Below are 18,904 nucleotides of genomic sequence, written 5' to 3' on the forward strand. Positions count from 1 at the left end.
GTAGTAAAACAGTCTCATAAGTATAGAAAAGATAAGAGAAGGTGGGGGGAAATTATTGATCTTTACAGGGGACAGGCTCCTTTTGTGGGCCTTCTGTGCTTTCTGGCTGCTGGAAAGAAGTACTGAAACCCTAGTGTCCTTAGTGATGGATAATTTCCACTTTGAACTGTTGCATGAGAAATAAAATTCAGGGCTGGAGAGATGGCTCAGAGATTAAGAGTACTGTCTGCTCTTCCAGAGGTCCTGAGTTCAATTCCCAGCAACTACATAGTGGCTCACGACCATCTGTACTGAGATCTGATACCCTCTTCCGGCCTGCAGGCACACATGCAGGCAAAACATTGTATAAATAAATATTTAAAAAAATCACTGCTGTTTTATTTATTTTATGTTTTCTATACATGTTACTATAGCAAATGTTTACTTTTATAATAAAGTATAGTTGGATTAATATCCTTGTAATTCATTTGTACATTCACAAGTGCTGTAAGGTGGTGTGTATATGCTGTCTGTTTTGAGTGAGAGCAAAATTAACATTTTCTTCATCCTTCCTCCTCTATTTCTTCTCTAACACACTATATTTTCCAGTAAATTATCATCTCCTTATCTGTTTTAGATGCCATACTTACTCTTCCATGACCACGATAATGATTGGAAGACAGCTATCAATTATGCTGTGATAAAGCTTAAAATAGAGCATTGTGTAACAAGAAGTACCTTCAACATAATGGAGGATTGTTTTTTCAGGTTTCTGATCAAACTATCAGAAGTAGCTCATAAAATGTCAATTCCATGTAATCCACTGTAATGAATTCTCCACCTCTAAATAGAGATTTTGCTTTTGGTTATTATAAATGAGCCCATTATCAGTGAAAATTCATCTCATCTTCTTTTATCCTCCCTATCCTAATTCTGTTCCACCATGACATTGCTTTTCTGTTATAGCAATGAATACTTAAATGTTGAACTGTTACTCTAATTTCCACATTCTCTTGAATCTTTTCTCTAGAATTGCCCATATTCAGGTCTTCTGATGAAATTCCTCTAGTTGATGGCCAGGACCTTCCAGACAGCTGGTTTCCAGCTCTCCTTTCTTAGTATACAGAGAAAGATAAACTACTTCCTACAAGCCTTACATCTTCCAATATTAGCCACTTGACTTTCCTTCTCAGAGTGTGAAAATGCTCCTAACTCCAGCCCTGCTCACTCTCATTTAAACAGCACTGTTAAAACAAAAGACGATGCTTCAGTCATTTCAAGAAGTGTGTTTAGTCTTCTGTTTTCTGAAACCTGTGTTCCCTGGATCATTTCATCCTGTCTGTCCTTTCACCTTTAATTCATTCTTCATGCCTTCCACCAGATCTCAAAGACTCCTGGTATTTCTATCCTATGATTTCAAGCATATGGTCCATATGAAACTCTGGCTCAACTGAAGGGAAATTTGTAAGGTATTTGCTTCTTTATTTTCTATCCCTTGTTCTTTTTATGAACAGAAGAAGTGTGAAAATGCTGCTCTCAGCAGCTGGAATCACAATCAAAGGTAGCATTATTTATTACAAGGCAGGTAACATCTAAACGCACAAAGTGTATTTTAGAAGTAAATGGGATTCTTTTCAACATAATGATAAAATTGGGGATCTCAGTTCACATTTATTCAGCCTCACATATCCACTTGTTACAAGACAACTGTATGAACATGGGTATGCTCAAATGTGGCAAAAGTTAGGAAGTGTAGTTTGTATTTTCATTGAAATTATTTAATATGAGGATAAGCAAACTCAATAGTGTTACATTTTAAAACATTATCAAAGAAGCATGTATTTTCTTTGTGTGTGTGTGTGTGTGTGTGTGTGTGTGTAGGTGGGTTTAAGAAAGAGAGAGAGGGCTGGAGAGATGGCTCAGAGGTTAAGAGCAATGGCTGCTCTTCCAGAGGTCCTGAGTTCAATTTTCAGCAACCACAAGGTGGCTCACAACCATCTATAATGAGATCTGGTACCCTCATCTGGCATCTATGTGTACATGCAGACAGAACATTGTACACATAATAAATAAATCTGAGAGAGAGAGAGAGAGAGAGAGAGAGAGAGAGAGAGAGAAAAGATGGGGGACCAGCAGGTTTGTTGTATTCATGCATGTGAATGCAGTTCTGAATGACAGCATGCGCATAGAAAGATTAGACATTAACATTGGGTTTTGGGCCCCACTTTCCACTTTGTATAAGACAGGAACTCTGCTGTTTGTTTGTTTGTTTTTCTTTTTTATTTATTATTTTTATGTTAATTACAGTTTACTTACTTTGTATCCCAGCTGTAGCCCCCTCCCTCATTCCTTTCCAATCCCACCCTCCCTCCCTCATCTCTTCCCTGCCCCTCTCTAAGTCCACTGATAAGGGAGGTCCTCCTCCCCTTCCATCTGACCCTAGCTTATCAGGTCTCTTCAGGACTGACAACAATGTCCTCTTCTGTGGCCTAGCAAGGCTGCTCCTCCCTCAGGGGAGGGGGGAGGTCAAAGAACCAGCCATTGCGTTTATGTCTAAGACAGTCCCTGTTCCCCTAACTAGGGAACCCACTTGTGTTCGTTTCCTGATGTACACATAAGACAAGTTGATTCACAAACTTCTGAGTATTCTCTTGCATCCACCTTCCATTCCCCATAAGAGTTATAAGATCATAAATGTTCACTCTGTGACATCCAGTTTTTACTTGGCTTGTGTGTATGCAAACTCAGCACCTCACTATTGCACCTCAAGCACTTTGCTCCGCTAGGCCAATTCCACTGCCCTCAAATATAGAGTTTCTAAACTGAAAAGCCACCATAATACTAGTAGAGCTTCCATACGGTTTACTTCTTCTTTCTTTAATCCATCCATTTATATACAGTATATACTTTATCTATTATATGAATTTATTACAGTTATAACTGATTTTGAAATTAGCATTATCCATGATTTTTAATATGCTGATACTCATCTTGAGTTACTCTGAGACTCTATCCGCTTTTATTTTAATCAAATATGAATCAATAACACTCAAGGTTAGGTGCAGGCAACAGTAAAATAAAATCCTTAAAAACACCTCACCAAATTAATCCTTCTATCATTTAATTTTTTCCTTGGAAACAATTAATGAACAGTAAAATTAACATAAAATACACAAATTCAAGAAAACCTGATTGCACAATCTAATTTTATATAATCACACAGCTTAATAGAATATAGAAATATTGGCTCATTCTTCAAATCCACAGGGCAAACTATGAAAATGTTCCTCTTTGTTATGCTTTTGTGATTTACTACCATTACTTAAATCTGTGAGCTTTGTATTAGTATTGCACTATGGGTTCTATAAAAAATTTTCAATACTCTCAGAAAAACATTAAAATAAATATAAAGGTGCGTGGGTGTTTCTTCTCGGAATCTAGTTTTTATTGCTTTGGGCAGAATAATGCAGCTATTTGACCAAATAATAGGTCTTGTTTCAAAAGAACACACATCTTCAGGAGAAACACATTTGTAAAAAAGAGGAAAGAAGCTCCATTCCACTCACCCCCAAACAGTCAGGCAGACTTGTAAGATTAATTCATAGGTGATAAATATCATTGTTTCTATAATTGTACCAAGACACGTTGGATAAATAACTAATAAGACACAATGTTTGCCCTCTCTGTGAAATAATGGAGCCCCCTACGGTGGATGACAACCACTCCTCTTCCTGTGATTGCTATTGGTTGGATATTGGAATATGGCCAAGGCTTATTAACAGCTATAGGCCAGAATATATATCACATGATCACAGTGTCATTTTACCCTCAAAGTAAGGCAAATGTTGTGCAGAACAACTTATTTGAGTTCACCAAAAATATGCACTTAAAAATAGAAAAAGAAGAAAATGATTGTAAAACACTTCTTTTGTCCTTGAATCATAATGGAAAGGTTTGATGCTCAGAAATGTACTCTCGTAGTTTAGTGGTTTGTTAAAGTTTATGGTGTTTGTTTTTGTTTTCTCCAATGACGCTTGTGAAATTCAGACACAGCTACTTTCCTTGTCTCAGAATCACTGATAATAAATCATCATAAAAATCTACCTTTTTTTTTTTTTTTTTGCACTTGAGAACTAGTAAGAGTGTGTTTCCCATAATACCCAAAGAACTGGGATTCCCTGTGTTGTGTCTTTAGAGAAAATAAGAGAAAGGTAAAGAGTAAAAACCAAATAAATATGACTTTTCCTATTAATGGGGAAATTAATTTTGCGGAGTTTTACTGTACCATTCTCAATTTTTGAAGCCTCAAGTTGTGATAGTCTCTTGTATAAATCAGTATTTCTTTCATTTCCTGAACTAAGGGGCATGGCCTGTGGTTACTATAGATTTTGTTTAAAGCGAAAGTTCTCTTGCCCATGAAATAGCACTGAAGAAAGACAGAGGCAGTCTCCTCTGTTGTCACATAGCTAGCACAGCACAGCTGAACTTAGAGCAGGCCCTGCCGCATTGCACATTCTTAATGTGAATGTCAGCTTTGCAAGAGCTGCATGCTGTCATTTTGATTTTTGCAGTATGTGTACCCTGCCAACCCAGCTAGCATGAAACCTAACATGTCTAGTGTACACAAGCTTACTGTTAACTTGTTTTGAGTGTTTTTTTTTCCCAAAGATTAAAAAAAAAAAATTGAGAGTCACAATGCATTCAGATGCTGAGACACCTGTTATATTCTGATGTTTTGACATGAACAATCTGTGGACATTTTTTTTTTCAGTGCACAGGGAATAAATCAGCCTTGTCAGAAAATTATTGTTCTAGGCCTTTCACATCAGACGTCTTTTCAGGTTCTGCAGCATTTAGTTCTTCCTAACAGTTCTGCTCAGAATTGCATTACTATGCTGATATGCCAACTGTTAATACTCCAGAAACATAAGTATAATCAATAGTCGGATGGGCCAAAAATTAAATTACTTACCATGTTTCTGGTTGAATTCATTTAGGTCAGTAGGCTTCCATGCCTGCTGGCAGCCAGCATCATTTCACATCCCTGTATTGTCACAATAATTCTCCACGTGGCTGCTATCCTACAGCATGTCAGATCGGGGCCGGGGAAGGGGCAGATAACTTGTGTTTTCTAGGGTTGTGTGAAGCTTAGAATAATCTGTAGTCAAAGACACCAGGATGAATGCTGGTGAAGAATACATAGAGTGGGAAAAAAATCCTCAGCTCACAAGAATATGCATTTTTGGTTTCAACATAAGCTTTACGGTGTGGACTGGCACAAATCAGACGTCCTTTGAAGACAGACAGCCTCAGCCTACATTGTATGACATCTAATGTTACACCAGAGAAGTCTGCAGATATATTCAGTGTAGAGGACTTGGCAGAATGAAATACCTAACATAGCATTACTAGTCACATACGTAGGCACACCCCCTTCCCCCAAAAAAGCTTATAGTTACATCTTTGGTCATTAAATTTTATGTTTTCTAAGAAAATAGCATGCTCGTGAAATGACAGAATCACTCCCACATTTTTTCACTCTTCTTTGTAAGTCATTTGACCAAAAGAGAAAAGAGTCGATTAAACGGTGGCTTTTAACCTCTGGAGCTGATCTCTAACCTATCTGCTAAGATATCTCACAAGGGCTCCACTGTCATCTTGTGAAAACCTTCTTTCATAAAGACATGAGATAGGCATGCCTGTGTGCCCCGGATGAACCCTGCCTGGTTAATGGGCAAAACGCAGCCTCCATTCCAGTCTTGTTGCTCATTACTAAGTATGCCCGCCAGCACCTGACTTGACCTGTGACCTCTGCCTCAGACCACAGGGTGACCAAGTTGTCCACTGCATATTGTTTAGAGATTTAAGACTCTTCAGTCCTCCTACTTCTAACTGAGAACAAGGACTCAGAATAGCTGACAGCTGTCATATAAGAAATACTTGTCACTTGTGTTCACTTGTTATATTAGAGATTCTGTTCCTATTATTTTATACATTTATGTCTTCTCTGTATGTATGTGTGTGTGTGTGTTTGTGTGCAGATGCAAATGCAAACCACAGCACACACATGTGTAGGTCAGAGGACTCTCGATTTTCATCATGTGGGTCCCAGGGACCAAGAATCACTTCCAATGAGCTATCCTGCCTGCATTAACAGTTCTGAGTTAGTGCCACTTTCCTACCCCTCGGCCTCCCTGGTGGCTGGAGAAATTTCCGTTGTCATAATTGGGTAGAAATACCTTTCATTTGCAATACTACAGTGCATACTGTTAAGCATGAGAAATTACACAGAAAAAAAAAATCATCCAGACCAAAACATCAACATTGCCAAGGCTGAGAAATTCCCCAACAATGCTAACAGAGTGCATGAAACACATTATCAAGTACTGTACAGTGCAGGGGTAATGTCACAGAAAAGGTGTGGGAAGCTGCTTCACGTGTCACTTTTTAAAGCAAAGATCCACAACTATCATTGCTCTGAATTTCTTCTTCCACAATAAACCCAGGAACAGTATAGCTTACAAGTGTGCCTCCATGATGATGACAAAGCTTATTTATAGGACTCAAGTTTACTCTGAAAGAACACATAGTCTAATTCATTCTCTCTTTCTGTCTCACACACTCTCTCTGTCTGCCTTCCCCCCTCATATTTTCACAAAAATAATCAATAGATTCCTAACAGCATTTAACACTTGTTTTCTTGTTTTAGGGAAAAAAGAAGACATTTGTGTTTAATAATACTCTGAATAAAACACACTCTCAAAGCCATTATTTCTCAAGTCTGCTTTAAGCTTCTTATACAACTAAACAATCTTGATAAATTATCAGTGATAAAGAGAGCCATTATACATTTTCTCTAAATCAAAGCGTATTTAATCAGCTGATTTCAAACAGACTAAACTTGACCTAGGAAAGAAAAAGAACAGCCTCATAAAGCATATCCAGCAGGGCCTTCCCAGAAATCTCTCTCAAACTTAGCTCAAATGCCATCTTAATTCCACCAATATCCCAATGTGCATATCCTTGCTATAGGAATTCCCTGATCCCCAAACAACCCACATACTGTCAACTCAGCCCTGTCACGTAGGCACTTTAAAATCAGTCCAAGCTCAAATCCACACATAAATTCACTGTCTCTGTGTGCACTCTACCCCTGTCCATCACAGGGGCCTGGTGAAAGACCTAATTCATTTACTAGATTTTATTTTATTTTTTCTGCTTCATAATTTTATTCATTTGCTCAGTCACATAAACCAAAAACCTAGAAACTTTTTCAGGAACCCCCTCCTACTCTTACCATATGTCAATTCATCATCTAACACTAAAAATTCTCTCATGGATATTTTTTTCATTACATTGCTTCTCATTGTTCTTCCCATGCTGCCTAAAGCCACAGACCACCATCTCCTAACTTGGCTTGTCTCTGCCTGGCTGCCTTTTTTCTTTTCAAACTTACTATATTCAAACCAACTCTGTGACATTGTACTTGATGCTGTCTCTGCTTGGCATGTTCTCAATTTATTCCTTTATAATTAGAAGCTTATATTTCTGACTCAGTTGTCCACTAACATGCTCTTTGTTTGGACATGGTTATTTTTTCTTAAATATCAACATATCTAATATCTAAAAACTAGTTTATATGACAGATATTTGCTCTTGAAATAGCTTTCACTTTGCTCATATGATTTTAATATAAAAAATAAGTTGCAGAATGATTAACATATGGTTTTCTCAATGTCAGTGAACTCAAGGTTCTTTGCTTTGTTCCAATTACATGGAACTTAGCCAATATCTTTTTTTAATTAATGAATATAACTTAGAAATAGCACACTTATACTATAAAGCTGTGTGTTGTTACCAAATATAAATGTAAAGCAACAAGAAACACGTCTTCCCACTTGTTCTTTTCCTTCCATCTGAAGTTCTGTTATACTTTTCATAATATGAACCCAAATGAAAGCACTAACCCATACGATAGAATATCATGGCAATTCATAAATCCCAATAGATGTGCTCTGAGATGTCTACAAACAGCTTTAAAATTGTATCTAAAAATTTTTATGTAAAGCATATTTTTCTAGAAACAGGGTTCAGTGCTTTCATAAGATTGTCATTTGCATACAAGACTATAAAATACTCTTATTAGTGTTTAACATTTTAATATTTGCCATTAAAATATAGCTATTAATGAAGCCACTAAATGCTGCTGCCAGTGTTCATGGGATGTTATCTCCTTAAAATACATTGCTTGACAGAAGAGTAGCCTCGGGATTTTGACATGTGTTTGGGGAGGTCGAGGAAAGAATACCTTATAGTTTAAATCAGTTATCAATACTGACTTTATTTTAAATATTGTACTAGAAAGCTAGTAAAATGAGGTTGTTTAATCTTATCAAAAAGCTTGAAGAAACAATGTCCTGGGTTTTTACAAATAAGAACATCGCTATGCTCATATATATATATATATATATATATATATATATGTCTATATATATATATATGTCTCTCTCTATATATATATATAAAACATTGCTTGAGCAGTGTAAATAAGAGAAATACAGAGAAGGAAAGAGATAGAAAGAGAAGAGATTGACATATCAGAAAAATAAAAATAGTCCTCCTCATAACTGATCACAGTGAACTACTATGTATAACAAAAAGATATTTAGTAATTATATGAAGAAATACCTTTGTCTGTACATTTTTAATATATATATAGTGGACCAAAAAGGTGAATTTACCCAAAATTTAATTCTAGATAGACTACAAATCTATTCTAAAGGAACAAAATTCTAAATGATAATATGAAAGAAAATCTCCCTGACTTTGAATAAGTCAAAAAATTTTAAATAGGACATCAAAAGTATTAATCAAAAATGGAAAGATTAATAAATAAATTAGAGTGCATTAAAAGTAAGATCTTCTTTTCACAAAGAACTCTTTATAAGACTGAAAACTCCACAGATGATGCAATAAGAACTAAGTTTATAAGACATTGCCCTGAAATTTGTGTGGAGAGATATAAAGAATGCCTATCAGCCTCTAGGAAAGGAAGGCATGACACCCTGCACACCACACAAGTGCAAGCTTCATGAAGTACTTCCTAAAAAGCACGTGCAGACTCTCAGTGAATATGTGAAGAGGACAAACCTCAACTTCATTCATGATCAAGGAAGCACTCAGTCACAATGAGACTTCTATGTACTCTCAGCTAAGTGAAGAGAATGAAAATACTGGCAATGCTGAGTAGAAGACGAAGGTGAAAAAAATCTTAATGCCATAATTTATATTCTTATATTGCATATAAATAAAAAATTGGAGTCATATGTCTAAGATCATGTTAGCAGTGTCTTTTACAACTGTTTGCACAAATAGTCTGTGAACTAGCATTTCTACTCTTGGCATATATTCAGAATTGAGTGCTAATGTTCCTTTAAATACATAGTTTATAAGAACGAGATAACCTAGAACCCCTGCACAGATGTAGCCCATGGCAGTTCAGTGTCCAAGTGGGTTACATAGTAATGGGAAGAGAGACTGCCTCTGACATAATCTGATTGGCCTGCTCTTTGATCACCTCCCTCTGAGGGGAGAGCAGCCTTACCAGGCCACAGTAGAGGACATTGCAGCCACTTTTGATGTGAACTGATAGACTAAGATCAGAAAGGAGAGGAGAACCTCCCTATCAGTGGACTCGGGGAGTGGCATGCATGCAGAAAGGGGAGGGAGGGTGGGATCGGGAGGGGAGGAGGGAGGGGCTTATGGGGGGATACAAAATGAATAAAGTGTAATTAATAAAATAAAAAAAGAGGAAAAAAAAGAACATATAGAAACTGTGTTCGTAGTAATCAAAAACTAAAGGAAAAATTTCAACCACGATAAGACTGATTCAGTTTAATATGTATTTAAGATCACTGAAATAATCACTTTTTCATTAATCTCTGTACAATGGGAACATATACACTGGTTCCAACGTAATAACTACTACCTGACAACATGGATTAATTTCATAAAGAAAATTTTGAATAAAGAAACAGACAGATGAAAAAGACTGCATTGTATATGAGTCTACTTTAACAAAATTTAAGAGAGTAAAACTTCCTTGCAGTGTCAGGGTTGAGAGCATGCTTATTTGCAGGGAAGAAAGGGTGACATGTCTGGGACTGAGAAAGAAGGTTAGTACAGCCAAGCTGGATAAGTTTCAGGGGTACACCTGCTCTCTGAATGTTTACCAAGGTGTGCCTTTGATATTTCAAATCTCTTAGGATAAAATATTTGGAGGATATTTAATTTTTAATAAGGGGAATACTACTCAGCAATAAAAAACAAGGAAATCATGAAATTTGCAGGTACATGGTGGAAACTGGAAAAGATCATCCTGAGTGAGCTGTCCCAGAAGCAGAAAGACACACATGGTATATACTCGCTCATATAGACATACAACATAGGAGAAACCTACTAAAATCTGTACAGCTAAAAAAAAAAACTAATCAAGAGGGAGGACTCTGGCTAAAATGCTCAATCCCCATCCAGAAAGGCAAAGAGGATGGACATCAGAAGAAGAAGAAAACAGAAAACAAGTTAGGAGCCTGCCACAGAGGGTCTCTGAAAGGCTCTGCCCTGCAGACTATCAAAGCAGATGCTGAGACTTATGGCCAACCTTTGAGGAGACTGCGGGGAATCTTCTAAAAGAAGTGGAAGTTAGTAAGACCTGGAGGGGACAGGAGCTCCACAAGGATAGCAACAGATTCACAAAACCTGGGCACATGGGTCTTCCCTGAGACTGATAGTCCAACCAAGTAGCATGCATGGAGATAACCCAGAACCCCTGCACAGATGTAACCCATGACAGTTCAGTCTCCTAGTGGGTTCCATAGTAATGGAAACAGGGACTGTCCATGAAATGAACTGATTGGCCTGCTCTTTGAACACCTCCCCCTGAGCGGGGAGCACCCTTATCAGGCCACAGATGAAGACAATGCAGCCACTCCTGATGAGACCTAACAGACTAGGATCAGAAAGAAGGAAAAGAAGACCTCCCTTACCAGTGGACTTGGGGAAGGGCATGTGTGGAGAAGGAGGAGGAAGGGAAAGATTGGAAGGGGAGGGTGGTGGGAACTACAGGGGGATACAAAGTAAATAAAGTGTAATTCATAAAAAAAGATTAAATAAAAAAATTTAAACAAAAAAGGGGGGAAACATTGAGCCAGAGATAACCTCAATGGTCCAACACTTAATGACTTCTGTCCTCAGCACTTCAAGAAGGAAGGAATGAAAGAAGGCAGGAAGGGAGGGAGGAAAAAGAAGGGACACAACAAAATGAATATCTGTGTTAAAATAATCAATATGTGATATTTAAAGCATTGGTTACCTTTCTGTTGAATCATAAGACTTAAAAATTATCAGTTACCCCTGAAAGGGAGTGATTTGCAAAAGTCTCTATCCTTTTCTAGGCTTTTAAACATAAAATTAAGGAGCATAATAAACATGAGTAAACCAGGAAAAAATCCTAAAGATACCTTAAGTAAATAGACTGCCATCACATGATCACTTGACTTTTTTCTTTTTTTTTCTTTTTGTTTGTTTTTTGTTTTTCAAAGATAGAGATTTTTTGTGTATCTTTGGCTCTCCTGGACTCGCTTTGTAGACCAGATGGCCTCAAACTCACAGAGATCTGCCTGCCTCTGCCTCCCTGAGTGCTGGGATTACAGGCGTGCACCATGGCTGGCTGATCACTTGACTTATTGTCATTGTTCCATGTATATCTCTCCTTAATGAATAATTAAGTAAGTATAAAGTATAAGTGTAAAGTAAAGTATAAAGATAAAAATATCTTTATAGTTATTTATATACCTTTTCAGGGTAAGAGAAAATAATTCACGAATTAAATGTCTGATAAAAAAAAAATGTGCACTGGGGTGCCAGTCCAGCCTGCTGAGTCTGCCTGACCCTAGTAGCTGCCTGGGCACATCCAACTTTCAGGTCTAGCCCAGGTAGCACATCTTGCACTTCAGTCCAGCCTTAAAAATGGATGTAGTAAGGACATAGTAGGCTGAATGAGGTAACCTAGACCCATAAAGATGAACCCACATGTTCTCTCTTATTTGTTCCTAATCTTTAGATGTGAGCATATATCCTAAAATAGCCACAGACACAGAGGGTAACTCATCCTAAGAAATAGATTCTCACAGAGGTTTTACAGCTCATTCAGATCTTAAACCTGACACAATAGCACATGGTGGAAGAGAATCAATTACTGAAAGTCCTCTGACCTCCACACATGCTCCATGATGGTCACAGGTCCACAGAGATGTGCATGCACATAAAGATAATGATGAGGAAGAAAAAGAATGAGAAGAACGAGAAGAGGAGAAGAGCAGGAGGAGGAGGAGGAGGAAGAGGAAGATGAGGACGAGAAGCAGAAAGAAGAGAAAGGCAGTGCTCCCATCTGTGCAGAGAGTAAAAGGTAAGAGTCTCTATCTGGAAGATAAAATACTTCTATGGCTCTAGCTGCCAGTTGAGATATACGAGATGTTTTGCCAAATGTAAGAGTCTGCATAATCCACAACACCTCTGATGTCAATCTGTTCCCCAGGATGAAAAGCTTTCTTTTCTATGGTATTTCATTTTAATAATTAAATTCATTCCATTTAAATTTCAAAAATAAAAATATGTACTCCTATTCAAAGAAACTAGAAAAAAAACATAATACTATGTAGACTTATATAGGTGCATGCCATGATACTGTTTATACGGCCAATGAAGGAGCCTCATCCACTTTAATTAGACAGAAATCAGGAAAGCACTAGATCCAGGTCCTCTCAATTTGAAATGCACGGTCATTCCTCTCCTGTTTCTATGTCCAAGTACCACATCTGTTGCCAAAAGAAAGTGATAAATACCTGTGACTGTCAATCATTCTCAGTGACTAGAATTTCATTTACTGATTCTCTCAAAAAATAAAATCATTAAGGTGCTACACTAACGACTGCATTGGTAAAGGGCTTGCAATGCGAACAGGAGGACATGAGCTTGAAATCCTCTGCAATCACATAAAAGCTGCACACAGCAGCATACATCTGCAAACCCCATCAGTGCCTGGGTGGGTAGAAGGATGGGCAGAGTCAAGCTGATCCTTAGAGTTCATTGACCAGCCAGACTAGACAACTGGTCAGGTCCAGAAAGACAGTATTTTTTTTTTCTTAATTAAAAACAAATTTCATTCAATTTACATCCTTGTTGTAGCTCCATCCCTCCTCCCATCTCAATCCCACTCTACCTCCCCTCCCCTTTTCTTCAGAAAAGGGGAGCATCCTTTCTCATCCAGCCCGGGTCATCAAGTTGCATCAGGACTGAGCATGTCCTCTTCCCCTGTAGCTTGGCAAGGCAGTCCTGCCAGGTGAAAGTGATCAAAAAGCTGGCAAGTGAATCCCTGTCTGATTCAGTCCCCACTTCCTTACTAAAGGACCCACATGAGGCCTAAGCTGCTCATCTGCTATGTCTTTGTAGGGGGCCTAAGTCCAGTTCATGCATGGGCCTTTATTGATGCTTCAGTCTGAGCAAGCCCCACTGGGCTATAGTTGGTTGGCACTGCTGGTCTTCTTGTGGAGCTTCTGTCACCTTCAGGTCCTTTTCTCTTTACACAAGATGCCCTATGCATCAACCAGAGTTTGTCTGTGAGTGTACGCATCTGTTTTGAAGCACTGCTGGGGAGTGCTTCTCAGAGGACAACTCTGTCAGGCTCTTGTCTGCAAATTTAAAGGAGCATTTTTCATGGTGTAATGGGTTGGCACTCTCCAATAGTGTGGGTCTTTGGTTGATTGGGCCAGACATTGGTTGGGCATTGCCTCAATCTCTGCTCCGTCTTTACCCCTGCACATCTTGTAGGCACAGTAAATTTGTGGTTGAAGTTTTTGTGAGTGAGTTGGTGTTCTTCTCCCTCTGCTAGGAGACTAGTTTAGTTAGAAGATGTCCTCTTCAGTCTCTGTAGCCTCTGTTACTATGAGTCTCTGCTTGAGTCCTCCTCATATCCTCACAGGAGTTTATCCTGACTTAGGTCTCCAGCTTGTCACAGATATACCCCCTCCACACTTTCTCTTTTCTCTACAGGCCTTCTGTCCTCTCACCCTTGCTCTCCTCAGGTCTGTGCTCCACCCTCTTAACTCTCTGTGCCCTTCCTCCTACCTTGTTCCCTCTCTTCAGCCCTTGCCTCTGTCTATTCTGTCTCCCCTTCTGAGTGAGATTTATGCAACCTCCCTTGGGTCCTCTATGTTCTTTATCTTCTTTGAGCCTGCCTCATAGTACACTTATCCTGTACTACAAGGCTAAAATCCACTTATAAGTAAGTACATACCATATGAATCTTTCTGGGTCTGGGTTACTTCACTCAGAATTATCTGTTCTAGTTCAATCCATTTGCCTGCAAATTTCGTGATTTCTTTGTTTTTAATAGCTGAATAGTATTTCATTGAGTAAATGTGCCAGTTTCTTTATCCATTCTTCAGTTGAAGGACAGCTGGGTTGTTTCCAGATTCTGGGTATTGTGAATAAAGCTGCTGTGAACACAGTGAACAAGTGTCCTTTTGTGCTTCTTTGGGGTTTATACCCTGAAGAGGTATAGTTGGATCTTGAGGTAAATAAGAATGACTCTGAGATTCCATCTCACATGGATCAGAATGTCTAAGTTCAAAATTTCAAGAGACAGCACATGCTGGAGAGGATGTGGAGAGATGGGAACACTCCCTCATTGCTGGTGGGAGTGTAAAATTGGACAACTACTTTGGAAACCAATCTGGCATTTTCTAAAAAAAAAAATTAGGACTAGCTTTACCTCAAGACTCTTTCTTAAGTAAAGATATCAGAGTAGATCCTGATATCAACCTCTGGAATGGCCTACACACACACACACATGCATGCATGCACAAAGACAGACATAGACACACACCACAAACACATACACTTACCATAGCTGCTCATGTTCATCTGTAAAGTTATGCTTATTACCCTACCTGCTTGCTATGTATGTGTAGCATGTATATCGTCATTGTCTTTAAAGACCTTATAGAAATTTCATGTGGAGAGAGAGACATAAACACAGACAAAGGGGTGAAAACAATATAGCCAAGTAAATAAGGCAAACTCACATTGTTCTATACTGTAAAAAATGCAGAATACATACATACATATATGTTTATATGTATGTAAATTTAGTTTCAGCCAAAGTGTTCAAGAAAGGTGATACTTACTGTGAGAGCTAAGATGTTCAAAGGAAGCAACCCTGCACAGAGGGCATGGTCTAACAGGTCTGGTAGGAAATATGACGGTACCTAACACAACAGTTAATTCTTTTTGAGGACTTAGATTTGCTGAGAACTGTAAACACCTTGCATTTACTTCTCAGAGTGACTTGTTACTAATAGCAATTTTATCTCATCTATTTGCCATATTATGAGAAGATGAATTTATATACAGGGAACAAAGTCACTGGGCTGGCAAGCGCCACAGTAAGAGTGCAAATTTTGCCTGCAGAAAGCAGGCATTTCACTGTGCTCTTGTACCAACCCCTGACCCCCAACCAAGGCAAGAAAACCACCACTGTATAGAAAAGAAGCAGAGCAACAGAACAAGAAAATTTGAACACAGGGAACTTCCCAGAGACTCATACTCCAACCAAGGACTATTCATGGAAATAACCCAGAACCCCTGCACAGATGTAGCCCAGGGCAGTTCAGAGTCCAATTGGGTTACATAGTAATGTGAAGAGGGACTGCCTCTGACATAATCTGATTGGCCTGCTCTTTGATCACCTCCCTCTGGGGGGGAGCAGCCTTACCAGGCCATAGTAGAGGACAATGCAGCCACTTTTGATGTGAACTGACAGACTAAGATCAGAAAGGAGAGGAGAACCTCCCCTATTAGTGGACTTGGGGAGTGGCATGCAAGCAGAGGGAAGAGGGAGGGTGGGATTGAGAGGGGAGGAGGGAGGAGCTTATGGGGGGATGCAGAATGAATAAAGTGTAATTGATGAAAAATTTAAAAAAAAAAAGAAAAGAAGCAGGTATACTTTAGGATGCAGAAGTGTTATACCGATGGAATAGTCAAAACGTATGGAGAGCAGATTTTGCATAGATTTATAGTTTTTGTAGTAAATTTGAACTTGTACTAAGTCTGTTGGAAAACCACCAGTGTATCTTACACGATGTGCATATAGTTTTATAATTTGATCTTTAATACTTTCACTCTATCTGCTACTATTTAAAAAGAAGATTTAAAAGGAAAGGGAAGAAAACAGAGGCCAGTGTGCAGCCACTGCCATAGTTCGAGATAAAGACAAGAGCAGCTATTGACAAGGTTGCCACAAGTAAAGAGAAGATAAAAGCATATGATTGCGGGACACATTTTGATAGCAAGAACACATACGATGAAAGTAGAGTCCACTGTCATGCCTTAGACTCTTGTCTGGACGAGAATGTAGATGAGGTTCTCTTTTCTGTGATCCACTAGTAATACACACTAAAATGAACAACTTGTCTTCAGTTCCCATTTAGTTTACAAAGTACAAAGTCCATTTAGTCTACAAGATGTAAAGTTTACACATTTAGACTATGATTCAGAGAAGAGCTTCATGTCCAGAAAAGGAAAGAGGCCACATTCAAGGCTGACAATGAAGCATGGATATCAGGTAGTCAAGAGCACAAGGAAGGGAGCATTGCTGGAGAGTAGCTGTGACCAGTTGAATCAGCATTGACCAGCCCTATTAAAATGAAAAGAAAAAAGTGCCCACTGGATCTGGCAACAGTTTTGTGGAATGTCAACAGCTGAAACAGGATAAAGAGTATTAGAAGATGGACAGTAGCCAAAGAAGTGAAGACAGGAGAAAACAGTTCTTCGGTGTGAGTGCCACTGTCAGTGTGCCTGATATAAACACTGCCATAGGCTTCAGGTTTTCCAAACAGCTTTAACTTAGAAACAAGTGCAAAGTTCTTTCAAAAGAGGAAAATGGAAAGCACTGGACAAGCAGAAAGCAAAAACAATATGGCTAGCTATATGGCAAAAACTGTATAATTTTATATTAAGACAATTATCAAAAATCAGGGAAATATTTGCTCTTCTTCAATTTTTCCTAATATAATAAATCCAATAAAAAGAAGACATAGGTAAATTAAGTCTAGTTATGGCCTACATAGGTGTAGAATCTTCCTACCAATGTTTATTTCCTGCTGTCTTCTGGGATTTGGACTGAACAGCAGAATTTAAAGTCACAGAGGCAAATGAAAATTAAACCTTGTCCACAAAAAACTTTAGCAATTCAGAAAGAGGAAGCAAAAAAGTTTTCTTCCATAAGAAATGTAATTTGATATTAGAATTATAATATAAAAGTAAGGTCAATGAATGCAGGCTAAAAAATATTTTAAGGTATACCTCTACTTTGATACTTGGGCCATCCCTAGAGACTTCAAAGCAGTTGTCAATCACCAACTGTAGAGCCATTTCTGTGGCTATTTTGAACAATGAGGTAAATTAGGCTAACAGTATGCCCACTCTATTCCAAATAATTACAGTGTTTTGGATGAAGCTATTGCTCTAAACGTAATTAGGGCATTTTAGAGCATGCATTTTCTGTATAGCTAAAAATACATGCACACAAATCATTACCTTTGAATATCCTGATTTAAATTTTTAGAACAAAGGTAGAATATTTATAAATAGAACAAAGAAATATTAAAACATATTGATAAATAAGAAATTTTTAATTGTAAGTAAAATAGTGGTATTTCATTATATAGAACAATTATTTCAAATATTATACAAATATTTATCACTTTCATAAAGGCAGATTATACCCTCTCAGAATAGTTTATCAAATATGTTTATATTTGTATTCATTAAAAATCATAGTGAAATGTATTTTAGGGAGGATGAGGTTTTGTTGTATGCTGTTCTGAGGCATCCATGGCTATTGTTATATTCTATAACGGCAGATGTGGATTTTGGGTTTAGTTTGTTTTGTTTCATCATTCATTAAAATCACCCAACCTCTTCAGAACAACAGAGAATAAGCTCTGACTGCCCAGGTGGGAAAACAGCCAAGTGAGAGCCTGTGCATTTCCATGGGATAAAATTTAATAGTGTAGTTTTTCAAAAATGCAAGACAAAAACTGGAAAAAGCCCAAATGTCCATCAACAGAAACTCAGAGAAACAAATTGTGTTATACACTCACCATGGAATGCTAATCGGAAGAGAAAGAAAGAGAAAAAAAATCCTGATGCAGACCATATTTCTATAAATGCATGGATGAATCACAGGAGCACAGTGTTGAGTTCTTTCTGTATGCTTCCATTAATATGAGATTGTTGATCAGGGGAAGCTGGAGTAGGTGTGATAGCAAAGAAAAAGCAGATGTTTTACAGACGAAGAAAAATTTTAGGGTGATAAAACATTCTTTTCCCATTTATTTTTGTTTATTTAGGCTGCTTTCACTTCTGTCTTTTGTGAGCATGGGGTGCCACAGCTCTCACGTCTCACATTCAGGTCAGAGGGCACCTTGTGGGAGTCAGTCTCTCCTTCCTCTCTGTGGGTTTCAGGCCAAAGGTCTTCAGTCTGAGCTGCATGGCATTTCACCCTCTGCATCATCTGCTTCAGCTTTTTACTTTTAATTACTACAGCAAAATTACACGTATGTCTTAGGGTATCTGCAATGAAACATCATGACCAAAAAGCAAGTCAGGGAGAAAATGATTTATTCAGCTTACACTTCCTCATATCTCTTCATCAAAGGAAGTCAGGACAGGAACTCAGGAGGGCAGGAACCTGGAGGCAGGACCTTATGCAGAGGCTATGGAGGAGTCCTGCTTACCTATGATTTGCTCAGCCTTCTTTCTTCTAAAACATAGGACCACCAACTCGGGGATGGAACTATTCCCA

Source organism: Meriones unguiculatus, chromosome 3 (assembly GCF_030254825.1).
Source record: "Meriones unguiculatus strain TT.TT164.6M chromosome 3, Bangor_MerUng_6.1, whole genome shotgun sequence".
NCBI lineage: Eukaryota > Metazoa > Chordata > Mammalia > Rodentia > Muridae > Meriones > Meriones unguiculatus.